The sequence below is a fragment of the Helianthus annuus genome, chromosome 3 (assembly GCF_002127325.2).
Source record: "Helianthus annuus cultivar XRQ/B chromosome 3, HanXRQr2.0-SUNRISE, whole genome shotgun sequence".
NCBI lineage: Eukaryota > Viridiplantae > Streptophyta > Magnoliopsida > Asterales > Asteraceae > Helianthus > Helianthus annuus.
In genome coordinates this window covers 31,234,975-31,256,480 of record NC_035435.2, presented here as the reverse complement: position 1 = coordinate 31,256,480, position 21,506 = coordinate 31,234,975, and the positions used below count along the sequence as shown (strand labels likewise).

At 39.8% G+C, this 21,506-nt stretch overlaps 2 long non-coding RNA genes across 4 annotated transcripts; both read right to left on the bottom strand.

The window, feature by feature from the left end:
* Positions 1–7,272: 7,272 nt before the first annotated feature.
* Positions 7,273–7,879, bottom strand: LOC110927640. The gene is made up of 3 exons (XR_002585787.2): positions 7,779–7,879; positions 7,550–7,613; positions 7,273–7,466 (listed from the first exon to the last, which is right to left on the bottom strand). It is a non-coding gene; the product is annotated as an uncharacterized LOC110927640 (long non-coding RNA).
* Positions 7,880–7,932: 53 nt separating this feature from the next.
* LOC118490327 lies at positions 7,933–10,101 on the bottom strand. Of its 3 annotated transcripts, XR_004889242.1 has the most exons (7): positions 9,736–10,101; positions 9,391–9,567; positions 9,164–9,320; positions 8,632–8,754; positions 8,448–8,526; positions 8,223–8,318; positions 7,938–8,123 (listed from the first exon to the last, which is right to left on the bottom strand). It is a non-coding gene; the product is annotated as an uncharacterized LOC118490327 (long non-coding RNA). The 3 variants fall into 3 exon arrangements; XR_004889243.1 differs by having other exon boundaries at positions 7,933–8,123; positions 8,185–8,318; positions 8,632–9,320; XR_004889241.1 differs by having other exon boundaries at positions 7,933–8,123; positions 8,632–9,320.
* Positions 10,102–21,506: the final 11,405 nt, after the last annotated feature.

Below are 21,506 nucleotides of genomic sequence, written 5' to 3'. Positions count from 1 at the left end.
GTCCCGTGCTAAACATTTAATCCTTATGAACTTATTAAGCTTACGTTTTGGACTTTAAACTTTTGAACTATGGAACTTATGTTTTAGTTTCACGTATTATGCTTTCGCTGTTAACTTAAGTTGGTTACTTTTGGTCACCAATTGTATTGTGGTTGGTTTTATTAGTTACGTTGTCCAATATGATTGGTGGCTTGATCCTGGTCATGTCACGGCTCCAAGCGGTGATACTCCGCATGATGGATTTTGGGGGTGTGACAGATTGGTATCAGAGCCATTGGTTATAGTGAACTTGGTTTTAAAAAGGGAAAAGCTTTTTGACAAAACCCGACTATAACCTGTACAGTGCTCAACGATCCACTACGACGCTTCGCTCCACGTGCAAGAATCGACATAATAGGTGGTATGATTGATGTTATATTGTCGGTTAGATAGTTCACATTGTGCATCAATTAACGTGATAATTGCTATTTGAACCTTGTGTGCTTACTCTTTCATGTCGTCCCACACTTACGCACTTTCGCGACACTTTTCTCACTTACGTTGCTTCATTGTGAAGATCATGAACGGACGCGGAGGACGTATCAACCTAACTCAAGCCTAGTTGACGGCTTTGATCAATGAACGAGTTGCTGAGGCACTCGCAGCTGTTCCTGCAGGAGGCATAACCTGCCATATCAACCCATCTTAGGACGTTTAGAACCTACCCTCGCAAACCAAACACTATGCTTAACCTTGTCTTTTATTCTCACGCCACAGGTCAACATGCTCAGTCTCCCGTATGTACGTTCAAAACGTTCATGGATTGCCGACCTAGTACTTTCAGCGGCACAGAAGGAGCTGTATGTCTTCTTTACTGGTTCGAGAAGCTTGAGTCTGTTTTTGAGATGTGTGAATGCCCTGAAGATCGTAGGGTGAAATTTGCTACTGGAACGCTTGAAGGTGCTGCGTTAACCTGGTGGAAAGCACAGGTTCAATGGCTAGGGCTGGCGATTGCTAATGCCACCCCATGGAATGACTTCAAGGATTTGATCAAGGAAGAGTACTGTAGTCGTGAAGACATCCACAAGCTAGAGGTGGAATTTTTCAATCTGAAAATGACGGGGTCGGAAATTGAGGCGTACACGAAGAGGTCAAACGAGCTGGCCATCTTGTGTCCTACTATGGTGGATCCTCCTATCAAGCGTATCGAGCTGTACTTTAAGGGTTTAGTGCCAGAAATTCAGAGCCACGTAACCTCAACTAACCTTGGCACCATTCAACAAATCATCCGGTTGGCTCATCGTCTCACAGATCAGGCAGTTGAGCAGAACAGGCTGCCCAAGCGTATTAGCGCTACTACTACTGACACTCCTAATGATAACAAGCGCAAGTGGGATGGAAATTCGGGCAAGGGTTCTACTTCAGTTCAGTCTCAGTCCCAGCAGCGAAAGATTGATGACCACTAGAGTCCTGGTCAGCAATCTTCTGGAAGTCAAGGGCAGGGTGGATACCGAGGGAACCACCCCAAGTGCAACCGGTGCAACAAGCATCATAGCGGGCAGTGCCACAAGGGTCGTTGTCTGAGATGTAACAAGCTGGGTCATGAAGCCAAGGATTGCAAGAGCCCACGTCATGCGAATCAGAATCGCCAACAACAACAACAAGCTCCACAGAACCACCAACAACAGCAACAGCAAGGCAACAAAGGATGCTTTCAGTGTGGCGCTGAAGGCCACTTTAAGAGGAACTGCCCCCAACTGAACCAGAATCAGAACAACAACAAACAAGGAAACCGGAACAACAATGGAGGCAACAATGGAGGCAACAACGGGGGTAACAATAATGGCAATGGCGCCAGAGGTTGTGCCTTCGTGATTGGTCAGGGTGATGCAAGGAACGATCCCAACGTTGTAATGGGTAAGTTTCTTCTGGATGACTTCTTTGTTACTCTTTTATTTGATTCAGGTGCCGATACTAGTTATGTATCCTTACAAGTTAGCCAAATGTTTAAGCGCACTCCAACACTTCTGAACACCAAACACACGGTAGAACTGGCAAACGGTAAAAGTCTTGAAGCCACACACATAGTTAAGGGCTGTAACCTCGTCCTAGCTGGTCAGACCTTCTCTATCGATCTTATTCCTATCGTTCTGGGTAGTTTCAACGTAGTTGTTGGGATGGATTGGTTATCTCATCAGCAAGCGGAGATTCTTTGCAAGAAGAAGATTGTTCGCATCCCTCGTTCTGGTAAAGAACTTCTCATAATTCGTGGCGACAAGAGTGGTGCTGTTGTGGGCATCATCTCTTTCCTTAAGGCTCAGAAGTGGTTGCGAAAGGGCCACACTGCTATTCTAGCCCTCGTTTCTGATACATCCTCGGAAGAAAGGAAGATAGAAGACATACCTATTGTACGTGATTTTCCTGAGGTATTTCCTGAGGAATTACCTGGTCTTCCGCCTTACCGTCAAGTTAAATTTCAAATCGAGCTAGCTCCTGGGGCAGCGCCCATAGCTTGAGCACCTTATCGTCTAGCTCCATCGGAACTTGAAGAACTGTCCACGCAACTGCAAGAACTCTTGGAACAGGGTTTCATACGTCCTAGCTCTTCGCCTTGGGGAGCTCCAGTGTTATTTGTGAAGAAGAAAGACGGTACCATCAGAATGTGTATTGACTACCGTGAACTCAACAAGGTGACCGTGAAGAATCGTTATCCCCTTCCATGCATTGATGACTTATTCGACCAGTTGCAAGGATCGAGTTTCTATTCCAAGATTGACCTAAGGTCAGGCTACCATCAACTGAGAGTCCGAGACGAGGATGTCCCTAAACGACATATAGGACTCGTTATGGGCACTACGAATTTCTGGTTATGCCTTTCGGATTGACGAATGCACCTGCGGTCTTCATGGATCTCATGAACCGAGTGTGCAAACCTTACGTGGATAAATTTGTCATAGTCTTCATCGACGACATCCTGATCTATTCTAAGAGTTAGGAGGAACACGAGCAACACCTGAGGCTTATACTGGAACTTCTTCAAAAAGAGCAGTTGTATGCCAAATTTTCGAAATGTGACTTCTCGCTTCGCGAAGTCCACTTTCTAGGCCATGTGGTAAACAAGGATGGGATTCATGTTGATCCATCCAAGGTTGACTCAATCAAGAACTGGCCTGCACCCCGCACACCAATAGAAATCCGCCAATTCTTGGGTTTGGCAGGATATTACAGAAGATTTATGCAACCTCTCACCTCACTAACTCAGAAGGGTGTCACCTATCGTTGGGGTGAGGCACAAGAATCTGCTTTTCAGCACTTAAAGGATGGACTTTGTAGCACGCCTATCCTCTCATTGCCGGAAGGCACAGATGATTTCGTGGTTTATTGCGACGCTTCCATCCAAGGACTTGGCTGTGTGCTGATGCAACGTGACAAGGTCATTGCCTACGCATCGCGCCAACTTAAGGTCCACGAAAGGAACTATACTATGCATGACTTGGAATTGGGAGCAGTTGTTTTCGCACTTAAGATATGGAGACATTACCTTTTACGGTACCAAGTGCACCATTTACACCGATCACAGGAGTCTCGAGCATATCTTCAAGCAAAAAGAAATAAACATGCGACAACGTCGATAGGTCGAACTCTTGAAGGACTATGAATGTGCGATCAAGTATCATCCAGGCAAAGCCAATGTTGTGGCCGACGCCCTTAGTCGAAAGGATACTATACCTAAGCGTGTACGTGCGTTACAACTTACCATTCACTCTAGTCTTCCTGCCCAAATACGAGATGCTCAGGTTGAAGCGTTGAAAGTAGAGAACATCAGGGCTGAGTCCTTACGAGGATCGAGGGAGCGGCTAGAACAAAAGGAAGACGGTGCCTACTATGTTAACGAGCGTATCTGGGTTCCACTTTACGAAAATTTACGTGAGCTTGTGATGGATGAAGTGCACAAGTCTCGTTATTCAGTACATCCTGGTTCAGATAAGATGTACCACGATCTCAAGACTACATACTGGTGGCCTAGCATGAAAGCCCACATAGCAACCTACGTTAGCAAATGTTTGACTTGTGCGAGAGTCAAGACTGAATATCAGAAACCCTCAGGCCTACTTCAACAACCAGAGATACCTAAATGGAAATGGGAACAAATTTCCATGGATTTCGTTACTGGCCTGCCTAGATCTCAACACGGAAATGATACCATTTGGGTGATCGTGGATCGACTGTCCAAGTCTGCACATTTCCTGGCAATCAAGGAAACGGATAAGTTTTCTACTCTAGTAGACATCTACCTAAAGGAAGTCGTATCAAGGCACGGAGTGCCAACCTCCATCATTTCCGATCGTGACTCACGTTTTACATCTGAATTGTGGCAAGCTATGCACAAGTCCTTTGGTTCCCGATTAGACATGAGCATGACATATCATCCACAGACGGATGGGCAATCTGAACGCACCATCCAAACCCTTGAAGACATGCTTAGGGCATGTGTAGTCGAATTTGGCAATGGATGGGAAAAACACCTCCCGTTAGTGGAGTTTTCGTATAACAACAGTTACCACACCAGTATCCAGACTGCTCCGTTCGAGGCATTGTACGGACGAAAGTGTTGATTACCTCTTTGTTGGGCAGAGGTTGGCGACAGTCAAATCACGGGCCCAGAGCTTGTAGTAGATACAACCGAGAGAATTGTTCACATACGACAACGAATGGCGGCAGCTCGCGACCGTCAGAAAAGCTATGTTGATAAGCGACGAAAACCACTCGAGTTCCAGGTTGGGGATCGAGTGCTACTTAAAGTCTCACCTTGGAAAGGTGTAGTCCGTTTTGGCAAACGAGGCAAACTCAATCCGCGTTATGTCGGACCGTTCGAAATCATTGAGAAAATTGGCAAAGTTGCTTACAAGCTGAATCTACCGGCCGAACTCAGCGGAGTTCACAATGTTTTCCATGTGTCGAATCTGAAGAAGTGTCTGTCAGATGAGACCCTCATAGTTCCTCTCAAGGAGCTCACAATCGACGACCAATTGCGATTCGTCGAGGAACCAGTTGAAATCACATACCGAGACGTTAAGATTCTCAAGCATACCAGAATACCTCGTGTTCGAGTTTGTTGGAACTCCCGTCGTGGCCCAGAGTATACCTGGGAACGAGAAGACCAAATGAAACTCAAGTATCCCCAGTTGTTTAAGAAAAGTGCAACCACTACTGAGGCTGAAGCTACTGCAGAATTTTGGGACGAAATTCCAAACCAACGGGGGAATGATGTGACACCCCAGGAAAACCAGGAAACCACGCAACTTAACTAGCTTCCTCAGTAACCACGTGCTAAATTTCGAGACGAAATTTTCTTAACAAGGGGAGAATGTGACAACCCTCATAATTTCATGTATCCGTACGATTCATTTATATTAATTAAAGTGCTTGATGACTATGCTGAATTACTTAACTGCTTTCAGATTTCTAAGTCTTACTTACATGTGCTTATTAACATACTAGTCTTGTGCACAAAATTGAGTAAATAGTCCTGTAGGCTTTCCTGAGTGTTGGGAATTAATTGTGTTACAAAAATGCATTAAAAAGACACTTTACGGAATAATTAAACACTTTAATAGAACGGTATCCAACCGAACAATCGGACTTTACCCCGGACACCAAATTTTTGCCAAACACATTGTTTAATTATTTCTTGGCTAGTTATGATCCCTGAACACCATAACACCCGCTAGATATTTACTAACTTGAACATGTAACCGTATAACTATTATTTACTTACTACCATCAAAAATGTTTCACTTAACCCCCCCCCCCATACCCATTTTCGATCCACAAGGGGACCCACATAGATTTTCTTTATATTTTATTTGATAGCTTGCTTGATTTCTTGAACATGATATTATGTAAGATCCTTATAAGTATGGCTAGTAAGATTCATGAAATCATTTCTTATCATTCCATATCTCACAAAATCACTTCACATCACCTCCCTCATCTCTCTCTCCCTCTCTTAGCCCTCACTAGAACCGCCACCACCACCACCACTCTATCACCGTCATCTTCATCCATTTCCAAGCTCCATTCAAGTGTTAGAAGGTGCCTTGTGAAGTTTGAAGCTTGTGGATTATCAAGGAGCTTCATTTCTTGCTTTCTCATACCATTTTCACCATCTTTTCACTAGAGATTCTTCCCTAGCCTTTGAGCTAGTTGTAAGTCTTTGATCTCCCTTAGTTTACTTCTATTTTGTGTAGTTAAAAGTTGAAGTATGGTGAATATCAAGAACACTAAGAACATGAACTAAAAAGATTTAAACATAAAGCTTTACATAGAGTTTACATAAAGATGAAATGTTGTTAATATGATATTGTAAGGAATATGTTGTCGATTGCATGTTTATTCTTGGTTATGTGATTTTAATCACCATGTGGAGCTTGTTAAATGATGTTTAGAAACATGATTTAACAAGACTAGGAAGGTGATTACTAATATGAGAAATAATCATTTTCTAGTTAAATATGAACTTGATGAAAATAATTTTCTTGAAATATAAGTAAATCAAAATAAGTTGGTGATCATGTAGATCCGGGTTCTACAAAAGACTTTTCTAAATAAACAAAGTTCAAGAATCGACTTTTGGAAAAATCATGACTTGTACATACACTTACACCATTTTTGGAAATGAAATAAGTGTAGAAACATTTTATTTACAAGAAGAGTTCAACAGATTAATTTTTGTAAAAATGGTTTACAAGTTGTAAACACTTAATTCTTTTAAGAAAACGATTTTTAAAGAAACGAATGCACTCTGGAAGGTAACTAGGACCACTAAACACCTTACCAAGTTACTACGTAGAGTGCATTGTTTTTACACTTGGTGAATGTAATATTGTTTAGTGAATGATTGATGACTGTTGAATAATTTTTGGAAAAGAAAATGATATGCTTAATAGCATGGACACCTCCATTTACAAAGGAAACTCTGGCGAAATTTTCTAAAAATTCCAACACTTAGAAAATGTTTTTCTAAACAAGCGTTACAAGTATATTTTATAACTTATGTCCCGTGCTAAATATTTAATCCTTATGAACTTATTAAGCTTACGTTTTGGACTTTAAACTTTTGAACTATGGAACTTATGTTTTAGTTTCACGTATTATGCTTCCGCTGTTAACTTAAGTTGGTTACTTTTGGTCACCAATTATATTGTGATTGGTTTTATTTACTTAGTTACGTTGTCCAATATGATTGGTGGTTCGATCCTGGTCATGTCACGCCTCCAAGCGGTGATACTCCGCATGGTGGATTTTGGGGGTGTGACAGTTTCGCCCAAAATTGACGAATAAGATATGAAATTCATTCCTTATGTCCATTGAGAATGGGTGCAGAAAAAAGGGGAGTTTTGGTTCACCAGAAAGTTTCACATCAGTAGCACCAAATTACCATCTCAAGTGAGCTACATATTCTTGTCTGGGCATGTTCTTCATCTCTATAATAACACTAAATAATTAGTCTGCTAGGTTGAAACAGATATAGATCAAAGTGTCTTGATAGGCTCAACAACATTCTTACATTTGGGTGGGGGATCACCAAGTACCTGAGCATGCCAACCATGTTTCACAACTTCCCAATCATTCTGCAAAACGAACATGTCAAGTGTCTTAAATTTCTTCAATAAATATGCCTTACCAGAACCAAAACCAAACCCCAAGTAATTGCACCACAACAACGAAGTAGACAACTATTAGAAATAATGAATAAAATTGAATAGAAGATTTGGTATTATGAAGATTGAACATACCTGATGCTTCGCTTGAACGGCCTACACATTGATCAAAAAGGATAATTTTCCAATACGGGTCAATTATCAACACTATTTTTGTCCATCCATATCCCTTTGACTTACATAAAAAAACTAAATCATTTTAAAGAACCAATCATTTTGTTCACCATTTAAAGAGTCTGTATACACGAAGAGAATAAAAAGCACAGAGGAAGATTTATTAAGCATCCATTTTAAAGAAAAGAATACATACCTGTATATCATTTACTTCATCAGCATCCCTGAAATCCCCTTCTTTTTTAGCATTTAATGAATATGGATCCTCAAGAAGCTGAATCTTTGCCAGCTGAAATTCCCAAACACCTGATACATGAACCTGATTAAAACAACCGAATGTGTGGTAAATACTCAAATATATAAATACCAGCTGATTCACAGATTAACGTAGGGTTGGCACCGAACCAGTTATTAAAACTGCCCGAAGATAACCAGTGATGAAAAGAGTACATTTTCCAGACCCATCATCCACCAGAGTACATTTTCGTCCACCAGGTCCACCTGTCATGGTATTAAATAACCATATGACAAACATTTTTAATAGCCTTCTATAATACAATACGTGCATTTTTAAACTCAAAATATTAATAAGAAAACGTGTTTTGTTCCCATAGAAAATAAAACGTTTACCTTCTGAGCCATGAGGTAAAGGTCGTGGAGTACGACAATGTGGTACCGTGAGTTTCTGCTCCTTAAATAGAAACATGAACTACATAGAACCAAAAACACAATAATCCAAAAAAAAAGTTGCTAATACAACATTAGATCATTTCAATAAAAGCCAAAAGTTTTTTTAATACAAATTTATAAATACCCTTTGGGAGTTTGGGGAACTCGAACCAAATTAGCATATTCAATAGTTTCATACGGAGTTCCCAGAACCCTAACCGGATAAAGGGCCCTTCCTGAAACCCTGATGCCTGCAATAGTCTTTCACCTACAGTTCTAAAAACCGAATTAGGAACAAAATAAAATGTACTCCAGAAAACCAAAAGTCCATACAGTTCCACAACACAATCTTGAAGATTTAAATCTAATCGAAGTGATAATCCAGAAGTAATAAACACATAACTTGAACAAATCTGGTAACGAAACAGACTCACAATTCACAAGCAATTTGGGGATACACCAGTTAACTTAATTATCATAATTATCATAAATCATTTATTCACTTGTATCCTACTTTATTACTTGATCAACACAATTTAATAATAAACAAAGATATCAAAAAACATTCTTTTGTAGCAATAAAGGGGATTTTTAAGACTACACCAGGAGTGGAGATTCATGTTCGTCATAATGAAATTCTTATTCAAGATCATACACAAAAAAGACTTTAAAGATACCTAATGTTTGGCCAAACACCTACGAATGGATCTGGTTTTCACATGACGCAAATAAAGAGGCAATTAATTCTTATTCTTGTAAGGTTGCCTGGGCTTTGCCTTCTTCATATGTGAAATAGCAGTTAACACCTGTGTGATAGAAGTCAACACCGCTTTTCTGCACCCACAACAACATATACACATTACAAACTTTGTAAAGCCAAGTAACAATTTAATAAGATCAATACCTAGGTGCAGTCCCACCCCCCGACTCATGATTTTTTGATTACCGTATGATTGTCAAAATCCATCTTCAACCCCTTTATGTTGGGATTCCGAACAATCATATTTTGTGCCACCCCTGAAAGAACCCTAACGCCGTTATCGTTTCTCTTCAGGCCACCAGCACCACCGTCACCATCTTCCTTTAGTCGAAGCACATACATATGTTATCATTTTAGTCGAAGCACATACATATCAATTTTGGGGTTAACGATGGAAGTTAGGGTTTACAAAACAATCATAAAAAGAACTATGAGATTTCGAATACTTGTTACTGAATTTTTTAAAATTAGGGTTAGAGATACACGTACCTTGATCTTTACACACGAACAGGCTAAGCTTGAAGAATTAATGTTTCCGATGTATCATGGAGAAGGAGTATGTTCTACAATCGGGTTCACACATTGATGGAGGAGCGCATAGAGATTCAAAAAGAAACCCTAATTGTGTTTATGATATGAAGGGTGTAAAGCTGAATAAAAAAATGAATTTATAGTAGATCCAAATTCATAGGTCCGACCAAAATAACAAATGGATCCCGCGTGGATTGAACATTGTGTGTATTTAGAAATGGATTCCCTCTCAAACTCACAAAACACCTCCACCATATGTTGCCACATGTAACACCTCGAAAATTTATGTCCAATAATGTATTGACACGTGTCATGGACTTAAAACGTGCAAAGGATTGATTTAGAAGGACTAAAGTTGACAAACAAGAAATCTATGTGCGTAAAAGGATTCAAAGTGTCAACAATGAGTAAATATATCTTTCAATAACCCTACATGATGTTTATACCCTTAAACGAATAAATCATGGATCATACGAAGCTAATTGTGAAAGAAAGTGAGGAATTACAAACTACAGGGGCTAAATGTGTCAACATGTTTAAAGTATACCTCTGAGTGATCTTTTAGCAAACCCAAAGCTTTGTAATGGTTAATTATACTCACAAGAATGTTTGATAAAAATTTCACAAAGTTTCGATGAAGTATGAGAAAGTTATGACAATATTCGTATGCGAGGGGTTAAAAGCGTCAAACCGCAAAAGTATGTCAATTCGTAAGGTATTGGACCTTCCGGAATATGACCATGAGTTTATAATACTCAATTTAACCTTAATATAGCTTAGATATAGGCTTAGAGGTGTTTGGTGCGCAAAAATAAACTTTTATGTCATGTAGGGACTAAAAGTGTCAAAAAGTGCACAAGTTTGCATTTTCGCGCATATCTTGCATTCTGAATATCCACGGACACCCAAAAATTTATGTAAGCACTAAAATATTTTATTTTAGTGTTTGGCTTGATAAAATTCCATTCGTCGCGTAATTTGGATCGTTTTTAGCGTCCGTCCGTGTTTCGTCGTAATTAGCCGAACAACGAGACCGTACGACCAAACGAACCGACATCCGGCATATTTTTGAGCATGTTTCATGTTCCCTATGCTTAGGCATCATTGTAGAGCCTTAAAAATGGTTTATCGGGCCTTAGAAGTGTCGGAAATGACTTTTGGAGGTACAGGGGCCAAAACTGTCAAGTTTTGAAAGATTGCATGTGCTGTACAGGTCCCTTACGGACCGTATACAGGACCATACGGTCCGTATAGCTTGCCCAGTTCCAGAATTTTAAAAACCAGCTGTGGTTTTGCTTCCCTCTCACTATTCTTGATTCTATGGGCTGAATTAGGGACACCCATGGTTTTCTAAATCAGTGGGTATACTTGTAGGGCTGAGATCGAATCCCGTTTACCGAGGAACGATCCTAACGGCTCTCAAAATCCTATAAATACCCCCTTGTTTTGGGTTTCACTTGCACCTCTTCTCATTTCTGAATTGCTCTCTGATTTCTCTGCATTCCTTGAGGGTCTTGAGCTTCTTGAGAACCTCTTTCAAGTCCTTTGGACTCTTGTAAGTGATTCCTTTCTTGCTTAGTTATTTGTTTAGCGTTTAAACCGAAAAGTCAAGCGTTATCGATAAACACTTTGACTTTTAATCGGTTGAGCCATTGTTCACGTGGAACGTGGCTACGTGATCGTAATTAGGTAGGTATTTAACCCTCAAAAGGGCACCTCCTAATTACCACGTTTACTTAGTTTAATTGTCGGGTCAAATTAAAGTTAATCGGGTTTGTTTTAAATAAAATTCATAACTAATGATATAAAAGTTATAAAAATCAGTTTTATCACTTAATGACTTGGTAAATATTAGTTGAACATGTCTAAGCATGATTCAACCCGACAATTCTAAGTATAGGCTCGGTTCGCAACCGAAAGTCGCAAGGTTTGACCTTTGCTTTGACTTTCAGTTCTGACCCGAATTAGCTTGAGTTATTTATGCCTTAGGGTCCTTTGTGATCATGTTATATGATAGTATAACCCCCAAAGTTATACTACTTGGTTCTTTAGAATTAAAGACCATCGCATGTTTCCATAATGCCTAAATGTGACCATAATGCCCTTTAATGTTAAAACAATATTTTTGAAGATGTGAAAGGACTAAAACCTTTATTACTGATCTATAAGCATGTCCATAAAGTTTCACATCAGTTTGAGGTCTAGATTAGGAGATATGCTCATTAGCGTAATTAAGAAGCTTTTCGATAAATAAACCGTACGATTAGCATATAGCCTGTCTAAACCCAATTTTTAATACCAAACTTATTACCCACTGATGTAATATAATATTTTGGGATTTTTGAAGATTTTTATTTATTTTTAGGCTGATCGTAACCTAGAGTTCTAAGCTTGATTCGGTAATTGCCGGTTTTGCCCTTTTAGGCTATAAAATGAGTTTTACAAAACCTTTTGACCCCAAACCTTTTTATACGGATCTAATATGATAAATAAAGTATTTTGAGCCTTCTAGAAAAATAAAAATATCAGCTTCCCATTTTGAACCCGGAAATAGCTCAAAATCACCGATTTAAGCGTTTTTAACGCATAGTATATATTGAAACCATTTTAAATCTATAAGACTTGATACCTACTGATGTTTTAAGTAAATTTTCATACTTTAGCAGTAAGCAAAAGTCTTAAGCTCAGAATCCCAGTTTTGACCTTTTAAGCCTATGTGAAATTACTAAAATGCCCTTAAGATGCCTAGTTTGGTTATAAGTGATAAATTTCATGTATAGGTTATACCCTATTGATGTAACTTAGTAAATTAAGTATTTTTACTGATATAATCAGACCCGAAACTCAGATTACTATTTAACCTCTTTTATAACCTTTAAAATGACCAAAATACCCCTACGGGGCATAAATTGGTTTTAAACTCGTTTTGGGCATAATGGATGATATCCTATTGATATCACAACATATCAAAGGCATATTAACCTATGGAACATGTTCATGACTCTTATGGTTACCCGTTACGCATGTTTCGCGTTCGGATCGGTCTGTGTAACTAGTTTACATATATTAGCCAAAATGGGTCAAACCATATCGTTTTTGTCTCAAAATTCAGAATGTGTTAAGTTACCCATATTAAACAAGTATACAAGCTTGTTGGGTCAAAACCACATTCTAAGCCGGTCTTCGCTTTATCATGCGTTTGAACCGTGCCTTCCTTTGAAAACTAACCGGTCTAAAGCTTAGGCTAAATTAAAGACCCGTTAGGATTCTAATAGGTTATTAAAACCTTCGTTCCAGATTAGGAGCCCAGTAAAAGCTACGTGCGCTTGCTGTATTTGAATTATACTATTGCTCAGGTAAATACTCTTAACTTATTTTCCCTATACGGGCTTGGGATACGGTGCTATAAAAGTACCGCTTGGTCGGGTGTATGTAGTCATTTAAATCGTATTGTGATTGATGTATTTACATAACCTGTTTGATATGTATTATTTGGTGTATGGCCCTTGGGGGTTAAATGACCATGTCCCGGATATCCTTGGCATCATTCATGAAATGGCCACGACCTAAGCACGGGGTGTAGGCGTACACCTGACAGCTGCATTATGTAAAAACTGGTATCCCACTATAAGGAATCGACCTTGTGGGCATTATACCTGTGGCGTGTCAGTTAACTTAAGTCCGGCCCTACAAACCGGCCCTAATGGAAGACAAATGAGTAAAACTGTATACAAGATTATTTTGAATAATTGTCCCAAGTTATAAAATATTTTTGCCGAATTGCATTTAAATCAATTTTCAAACTCTTTTCAAAATGAGTCAGTTAAGTTGTATTTACCAGTGCAAACTGACGTATTTTCCAAAAAGGCTAAGTGCAGGTACTAGACGAAATAGGCTGGCTACTCCAGGCATCATTACTCAAGTCTCGCAAGCTTTAGATGTCAAAGTCTGTTGAACAATTTTCCTTTTTATTTGATCCGCCTGTGGATCTGTTTCAACGGTGTTGTAATACTTAAACATTACATTTTTGTTCAGTTGAAATAAATCTATATCTTTTGCTTCCGCTATGCATTTTATATGTTGTGTTGTTTGACTATGATGATATCAATGACGTCACGATACTCCCCACCGGGCCCACCGTTGACACGTGGAAAATAGGGGTGTGACAGGTTGGTATCAGAGCCAACACTGAGTGAATTAAACACTAGCCTTTTGTGTTTAATCTCAGTTACACAATTACACATTCTCGAGTCTAGGCAAGAACATAGGGCTAATCCTAATTCGTTATATTTTGTTTCCTTTCTTATTTTTTTCTGATTAATCCTTGCATGGGCAAGTCATTTCAGTTAGAAGTCCCATTTAGGGCAACCATTCCTATTATAATATCTTTCTTTTATAAGATCTACCATTATGATAAAATGGCAAAATCTAAAAGGACAAGACCTAGCCATGTGTCACCTTAAGACAGGGCCAAGATGGTAGTTCCTCAATTAGATTCAGATCCTTGTTAACATCTCAAATTAGGATTGCTCTGCGATTAATATTAAAACAATCTTAAAGGTAAAACCTAGCCTAAATGTCATTGCAGACATGGCCAAGATGGTACAACCTATTCAAAAGATTTAAACCTTGTTAACATCTGAAAGCATGTTAATATGCTTGACAAAGTGTGATCCGATAAAATCACATAAGTCATTATTAAAAAGGGTTATTCTGAATTCCTTTATTTATATAATCATCCCTTCTGGGACTAAAGACAGTGGTAGCCTGCAACTCCCTGTCAAGAAAAGGAAATGAACTTTGATTCAACCTTAATACCTCGATTCTATAAAATCCTGGTTTAATAATTAAATCTGTCTGCGTGACTAGGCCTTTTGGTGCTATTATATAATTTAGGGTTATCCTGAATAATTAACTAAAAGGTGTAGTATAAACCATAGTTAATAAATCGTTTAAAACAATGGAACTGTATAAGCTTCTATATGTAAACCTTGCCCTTGTTTTCTTTTATGTAGCAATTAAAGCTACATGGCGAGGTCGGAGGAAGTGAACAGTCATTCCCTGGAAAACGATGATGATAGGGTTAATATAACCAAGGGAGAGCTCCGTACACTAATTGATACAGCTGTATCTAAAGCTGTAAAGGAGCAATTCAAGGAGGTTAGTGAGACGTATAGTAGAACCTCTTCGGTACCTCACTCTAAGTCTGTTCCTAAGACTCATTCAGAAGCTCATAGCAAGCCACCCTCGAAGAAGGATGGACCTAAGAAAGAGGATGTCGAACATTCCTCAAACCAACATAGTATTCCATCCAAGAGAATAGTGTTCGATGATGAGCCACGTACCAAGTCTTGTACTTATAAGTACTTTGTTTCCTGCAAACCCCGGGATTTCACTAGGGAGAAAGGAGCAATTGATTGTATGACTTGGTTAGATGAAATGGAGACTATTGTTGATATCAGCGGTTGTGCTGAAAGGGATATAGTGAAGTATGTATCCCAATCGTTCAAGGGAGAGGCACTGGCTTGGTGGAAGTCTCTCATTCAAGCTGCTGGGAAGATCCCACTCTATAATATGTCATGGGAGCAGTTTGTTGTTCTCATTAAGGAGAACTATTGTCCACAGCATGAGGTGGAAAGGATTGAATCGGATTTCTTATCATTGGTGATGCAGAATTTAGATTGTCAAGCTTACCTCACCAGTTTCAATACCATGTCTAGATTGGTTCCTTACCTGGTGACACCAGAGCCCAAGAGGATTGCTCGCTTCATTGGGGGTCTAGCCCCAGAAATCAAAGCCAGTGTTAAGGCTTCGAGACCTACTACTTTTAGATCAGTTGCTGATCTATCTCTATTCCTCACCTTAGATGCGGTCAGGCTGAGATCGCTCAAGAACTCAGAGGAGAGTAAGAGGAAGCGTGAGGATGATACCTCACGAAGGTCTGAGAAGAAGCATAAAGGTAATTCGGACCACAAGAAAGAATTTGGGTCCAACAAGGGTAACCAGCGAACTGAAGAAAAGCCAAAGTGCTCAACTTGCCAAAAATGCCACTTCGGAAAATGCAGGCTTGAGACCAAGTCTCAATCAGGATCACCTGCATGTGGGTTATGCAAGTCTAAGGAGCATAAGACTATTGATTGCAAAAGGATCAAAGATGCTACCTGCTACGGCTGTAACGAGAAAGGGCACATTAAGACTAATTGCCCTAAATATGCCAAGAAGCCTGAGGAAGCCAAGAAGACCAATGCTAGGGTCTTCCAAATGAACGTGCCGGAGGCCATTCAGGACGACAATGTGATCACAAGGAATTTCCTCGTAAATGATGTATATGCTAGAGTACTGTTTGATTCAGGAGCTGATAAGTCATTCGTAGTTAATAAGTTCTGTAAGTTGTTGAATATACCTGTTAAAACCTTAAGTGTGAAATATGAGGTGGAGTTAGCCGATGGAACCTTAGAAACCGCCTCAACCATGTTAGATGGATGCGTTATATCTTTTAGGAACCACTCTTTTCCTTTGTCCTTGCTTCCTTTGAAGTTAGCCGGATTTGATATAGTATTGGGCATGGATTGGTTATCGCATAACCAAGCCCAGATCATCTGCAACAAGAAGCAAGTAGTGATTAAGACTCCGTCTGGTGAGTCACTTACCATTCAAGGAGATACCCAACACGGATTGCCAGAGCAAGTGTCTATGCTCAAGGCATCTAGGTGCATGAAGAAGGGTTGTGTCATTTATATGGCACAAGTAACGGTCGACGAGCAAAAGCCCAAGATTGGAGATATTCCAGTCATTTCTGAATACCCTGAAGTTTTCCCTGAAGAACTACCTGGTTTGCCACCAGATAGGCAAGTGGAATTCAGAATTGATATCATCCCCGGAGCAGCGCCTGTTGCGAGAGCACCTTATAGGTTGGCAGCAACAGAGATGAAGGAATTGAGGACGCAGCTAGATGATTTGCTAGCCAAGGGTCTTATAAGACCTAGTTCGTCTCCATGGGGAGCGCCAATTTTATTCGTCAAGAAGAAGGATGGATCAATGCGTCTATGCATTGATTACCGTGAGCTTAATAAGGTTACTATCAAGAATAGGTACCCTTTGCCCAGGATCGATGATCTATTCGATCAGCTTCAAGGGGCAAGCTACTTCTCCAAGATTGATTTGAGATCAGGCTACCATCAATTGAAGGTTAAAGATGAAGACGTACACAAGACTGCGTTTAGGACTCGCTACAGTCATTATGAGTTCTTAGTGATGCCTTTTGGGCTCACTAATGCACCTGCCGCATTCATGGATCTCATGAATCGCGTCTGCAAGCCTTACTTGGATAAATTTGTCATTGTCTTCATCGATGACATTCTCATATACTCAAAGAGTCAAGCTGACCATGAGAAGCACCTCCGTTGCATTCTGAAGCTACTTCAGCAGGAGAAACTTTATGCCAAGTTCTCGAAGTGTGAATTTTGGCTTTGCGAAGTCCAATTTCTTGGACATGTTGTCAGTGAGCGTGGTATCCAAGTAGATCCCGCTAAAGTTGAAGCTGTCATGAACTGGCAAGAGCCAAAGACGCCCACGGAGATTCGCAGTTTCTTAGGGTTGGCCGGGTACTACAGACGATTTATCGAGAACTTCTCAAGAATTGCAGCACCCCTGACTTTGCTGACTCGCAAGAATAGCAAGTTCAATTGGGGGCCTAAGCAGCAAGAATCCTTTGATATATTGAAGCAAAAGTTGAGCAACGCTCCTGTTCTGACGTTGCCTGATGGAATTGATGAGTTTGTAGTATATTGTGATGCATCACACACCGGGATGGGGTGTGTGCTTATGCAGAAAGGCAAGGTCATTGCTATGCTTCACGTCAGTTAAAGGTGCACGAAAGGAATTACACCACCCATGACTTGGAGCTGGGTGCCGTTGTATTTGCACTAAAGCTTTGGAGGCATTACCTGTATGGAACGAAGTGTGTAATCTACTCTGATCACAAGAGCCTTCAACATTTGTTTAATCAGAAGGACTTAAATATGAGACAGCGACGTTGGATGGAAACTTTAAATGACTATGATTGTGAAATAAGATACCATCCAGGCAAGGCAAATGTGGTTGCTGATGCCTTAAGTCGAAAGGAAAGGATAAGGCCTATAAGAATCAATGCCAAGAGCATTGAGATAAAGAATAATTTGAATGAAAGATTGTTAGCAGCACAGAAGGAAGCAGTGCTGGAAGCTAACTATCCTGATGAGAAGCTAGGAGTAACTGAGGAGCAGTTATCCTACAGCAAGGACGGAATCCTAAGGTTGAATGGGCAAATATGGATTCCAATTTATGGAGGACTTCGGGATGTTATCCTCCAGGAAGCCCACAGTTCCAAATATTCCGTTCATCCTGGAGCTGATAAGATGTACCAGGATTTAAAGGCGAATTATTGGTGGATAGGCTTGAAGAAGTCTATAGCTGCCTATGTAGCTAAATGCTTGACGTGTGCTCAAGTCAAAGCTGAACATCAGAAACCGTCAGGTTTGCTACAACAGCCTGAAATTCCCACTTGGAAATGGGAAATGGTGACAATGGATTTCATCACCAAGTTGCCAAAGACTAATAAAGGAAATGATACTATTTGGGTGATAATAGATAGACTGACTAAGTCAGCACATTTCCTACCCATTAAGGAAACCTACAGTTCTGACATGTTAGCCCAGTTGTATGTTGATAAGATTGTATCTCTGCATGGAGTACCAGTGGCTATTATCTCTGACAGAGATACCAGATACACGTCACATTTTTGGAAAAGTTTCCAACAGTCTTTGGGCACGCATTTAAATTTCAGTACGGCTTACCATCCTCAGACGGATGGGCAAAGTGAGCGTATCATTCAAACCCTGGAAGACATGCTACGTGCGTGTGTGATTGATTTAGGCGGTAGCTGGGATAAGCACCTGCCATTGGTCGAGTTCTCCTACAATAATAGCTACCATACAAGCATTCAGGCTGCGCCTTTTGAGGCATTATATGGTAGGAAATGCAGAACGCCCATCTGTTGGGCAGAAATAGGAGACAATCAATTATCAGGACCTGAAATAGTTTTCGAGATGACAGACAAGATTGTCCAGATTCGTGATCGCCTTAAAGCTGCCAGGGATAGGCAGAAAAGTTATGCTGATAAGAGGCGAAAACCTCTCAAGTTTGAGGTTGGTGATAAGGTCCTACTTAAAGTGTCACCCTGGAAGGGAGTGATGCGATTTGGTAAGAAAGGTAAGCTAAGCCCAAGGTATATAGGACCATTCGAGATCATCGAATGTGTTGGATCAGTGGCTTACAAGTTAAACTTACCTGAGGAGCTCAGTGGTATTCATAATGTATTCCACATCTGCAATCTGAAGAAATGCCTAGCTGATGAATCACTAGTCATCCCACATACAGATGTGCATATAGATGAGAGCTTGAAATTTGTGGAGAAACCTTTGTCGATTGAGGATAGACAGGCTAAGAAGCTTCGGAGGAAGCATGTGCCTATTGTAAAGGTTAAATGGGATGCCCGTAGAGGTCCCGAGTACACGTGGGAGGTAGAATCCACAATGAAGGAAAAGTACCCTCATTTATTTCAGTAAATCTCGAGGTCGAGATTTCTTTTAAGGGGGTGAGGATGTAACACCTCGAAAATTTATGTCCAATAATGTATCGACACGTGTCATGGACTTAAAACGTGCAAAGGATTGATTTAGAAGGACTAAAGTTGACAAACAAGAAATCTATGTGCGTAAAAGGATTCAAAGTGTCAACAATGAGTAAATATATCTTTCAATAACCCTACATGATGTTTATACCCTTAAACGAATAAATCATGGATAATACGAAGCTAGTTGTGAAAGAAAGTGAGGAATTACAAACTACAGGGGCTAAATGTGTCAACGTGTTTAAAGTATACCTCTGAGTGATCTTTTAGCAAACCCAAAGCTTTGTAATGGTTAATTATACTCACAAGAATGTGTGATAAAAATTTCACAAGGTTTCGATGAAGTATGAGAAAGTTATGACAATATTCATATGCGAGGGGTTAAAAGCGTCAAACCGCAAAAGTATGTCAATTCGTAAGGTATCGTACCTTCCGGAATATGACCATGAGTTTAGAATACTCAATTTAACCTTAATATAGCTTAGATATAGGCTTAGAGGTGTTTGGTGCGCAAAAATAAACTTTTATGTCATGCAGGGACTAAAAGTGTCAAAAAGTGCACAAGTTTGCATTTTCGCGCGTATCTTGCATTCTGAATATCCCCGGACACCCAAAAATTTATGTAAGCACTAAAATATTTTATTTTAGTGTTTGGATTGATAAAATTCCATTCGTCGCGTAATTTGGATCGTTTTTAGCGTCCGTTCGTGTTTCGTCGTAATTAGCCGAACAACGGGACCGTACGACCGAACGAACCGACATCCGGCATATTTTTGAGCATGTTTCATGTTCCCTATGCTTAGGCATCATTTTAGAGCCTTAAAAATGGTTTATCGGGCCTTAGAAGTGTCGGAAATGACTTTTGGAGGTACAGGGGTCAAAACTGTCAAGTTTTGAAAGATTGCATGTGATGTACAGGTCCCTTACGGACCGTATACAGGACCATACGGTCCGTATAGCTTGCCCAGTTCCAGAATTTTAAAAACCAACTGTGGTTTTGCTTCCCTCTCACAATTCTTGATTCTATGGGCTGAATTAGGGACACCCATGGTTTTCTAAATCAGTGGGTATACTTGTAGGGCTGAGATCGAATCCCGTTTACCGAGGAACGATCCTAACGGCTCTCAAAATCCTATAAATACCCCCCTTGTTTTGGGTTTCACTTGCACCTCTTCTCATTTCTGGATTGCTCCCTGATTTCTCTGCATTCCTTGAGGGTCTTGAGCTTCTGGAGAACCTCTATCAAGTCCTTTGGACTCTTGTAAGTGATTCCTTTCTTGCTTAGTTATTTGTTTAGCGTTTAAACCGAAAAGTCAAGCGTTATCGATAAACACTTTGACTTTTAATCGGTTGAGCCATTGTTCGCGTGGAACGTGGCTACGTGATCGTAATTAGGTAGGTATTTAACTCTCAAAAGAGCACCTCATAATTACCACGTTTACTTAGTTTAATTGTCGGGTCAAATTAAAGTTAATCGGGTTTGTTTTAAATAAAATTCATAACTAATGATATAAAAGTTATAAAAATCAGTTTTGTCACTTAATGACTTGGTAAATATTAGTTGAACATGTCTAAGCATGATTCAACCCGACAATTCTAAGTATAGGCTCGGTTCGCAACCGAAAGTCGCAAGGTTTGACCTTTGCTTTGACTTTCAGTTCTGACCCGAATTAGCTTGAGTTATTTATTCCTTAGGGTCCTTTGTGATCATGTTATATGATAGTATAACCCCCCAAAGTTATACTACTTGGTTCTTTAGAATTAAAGACCATCGCTTGTTTCCATAATGCTTAAATGTGACCATAATGCCCTTTAATGTTAAAACAATATTTTTGAAGATGTGAAAGGACTAAAACCTTTATTACTGATCTATAAGCATGTCCGTAAAGTTTCACATCAGTTTGAGGTCTAGATTAGGAGATATGCTCGTTAGCGTAATTAAGAAGCTTTTCGGTAAATAAACCGTACGATTAGCATATAGCCTATCTAAACCCAATTTTTAATACCAAACTTATTACCCACTGATGTAATATAATATTTTGAGATTTTTGAATATTTT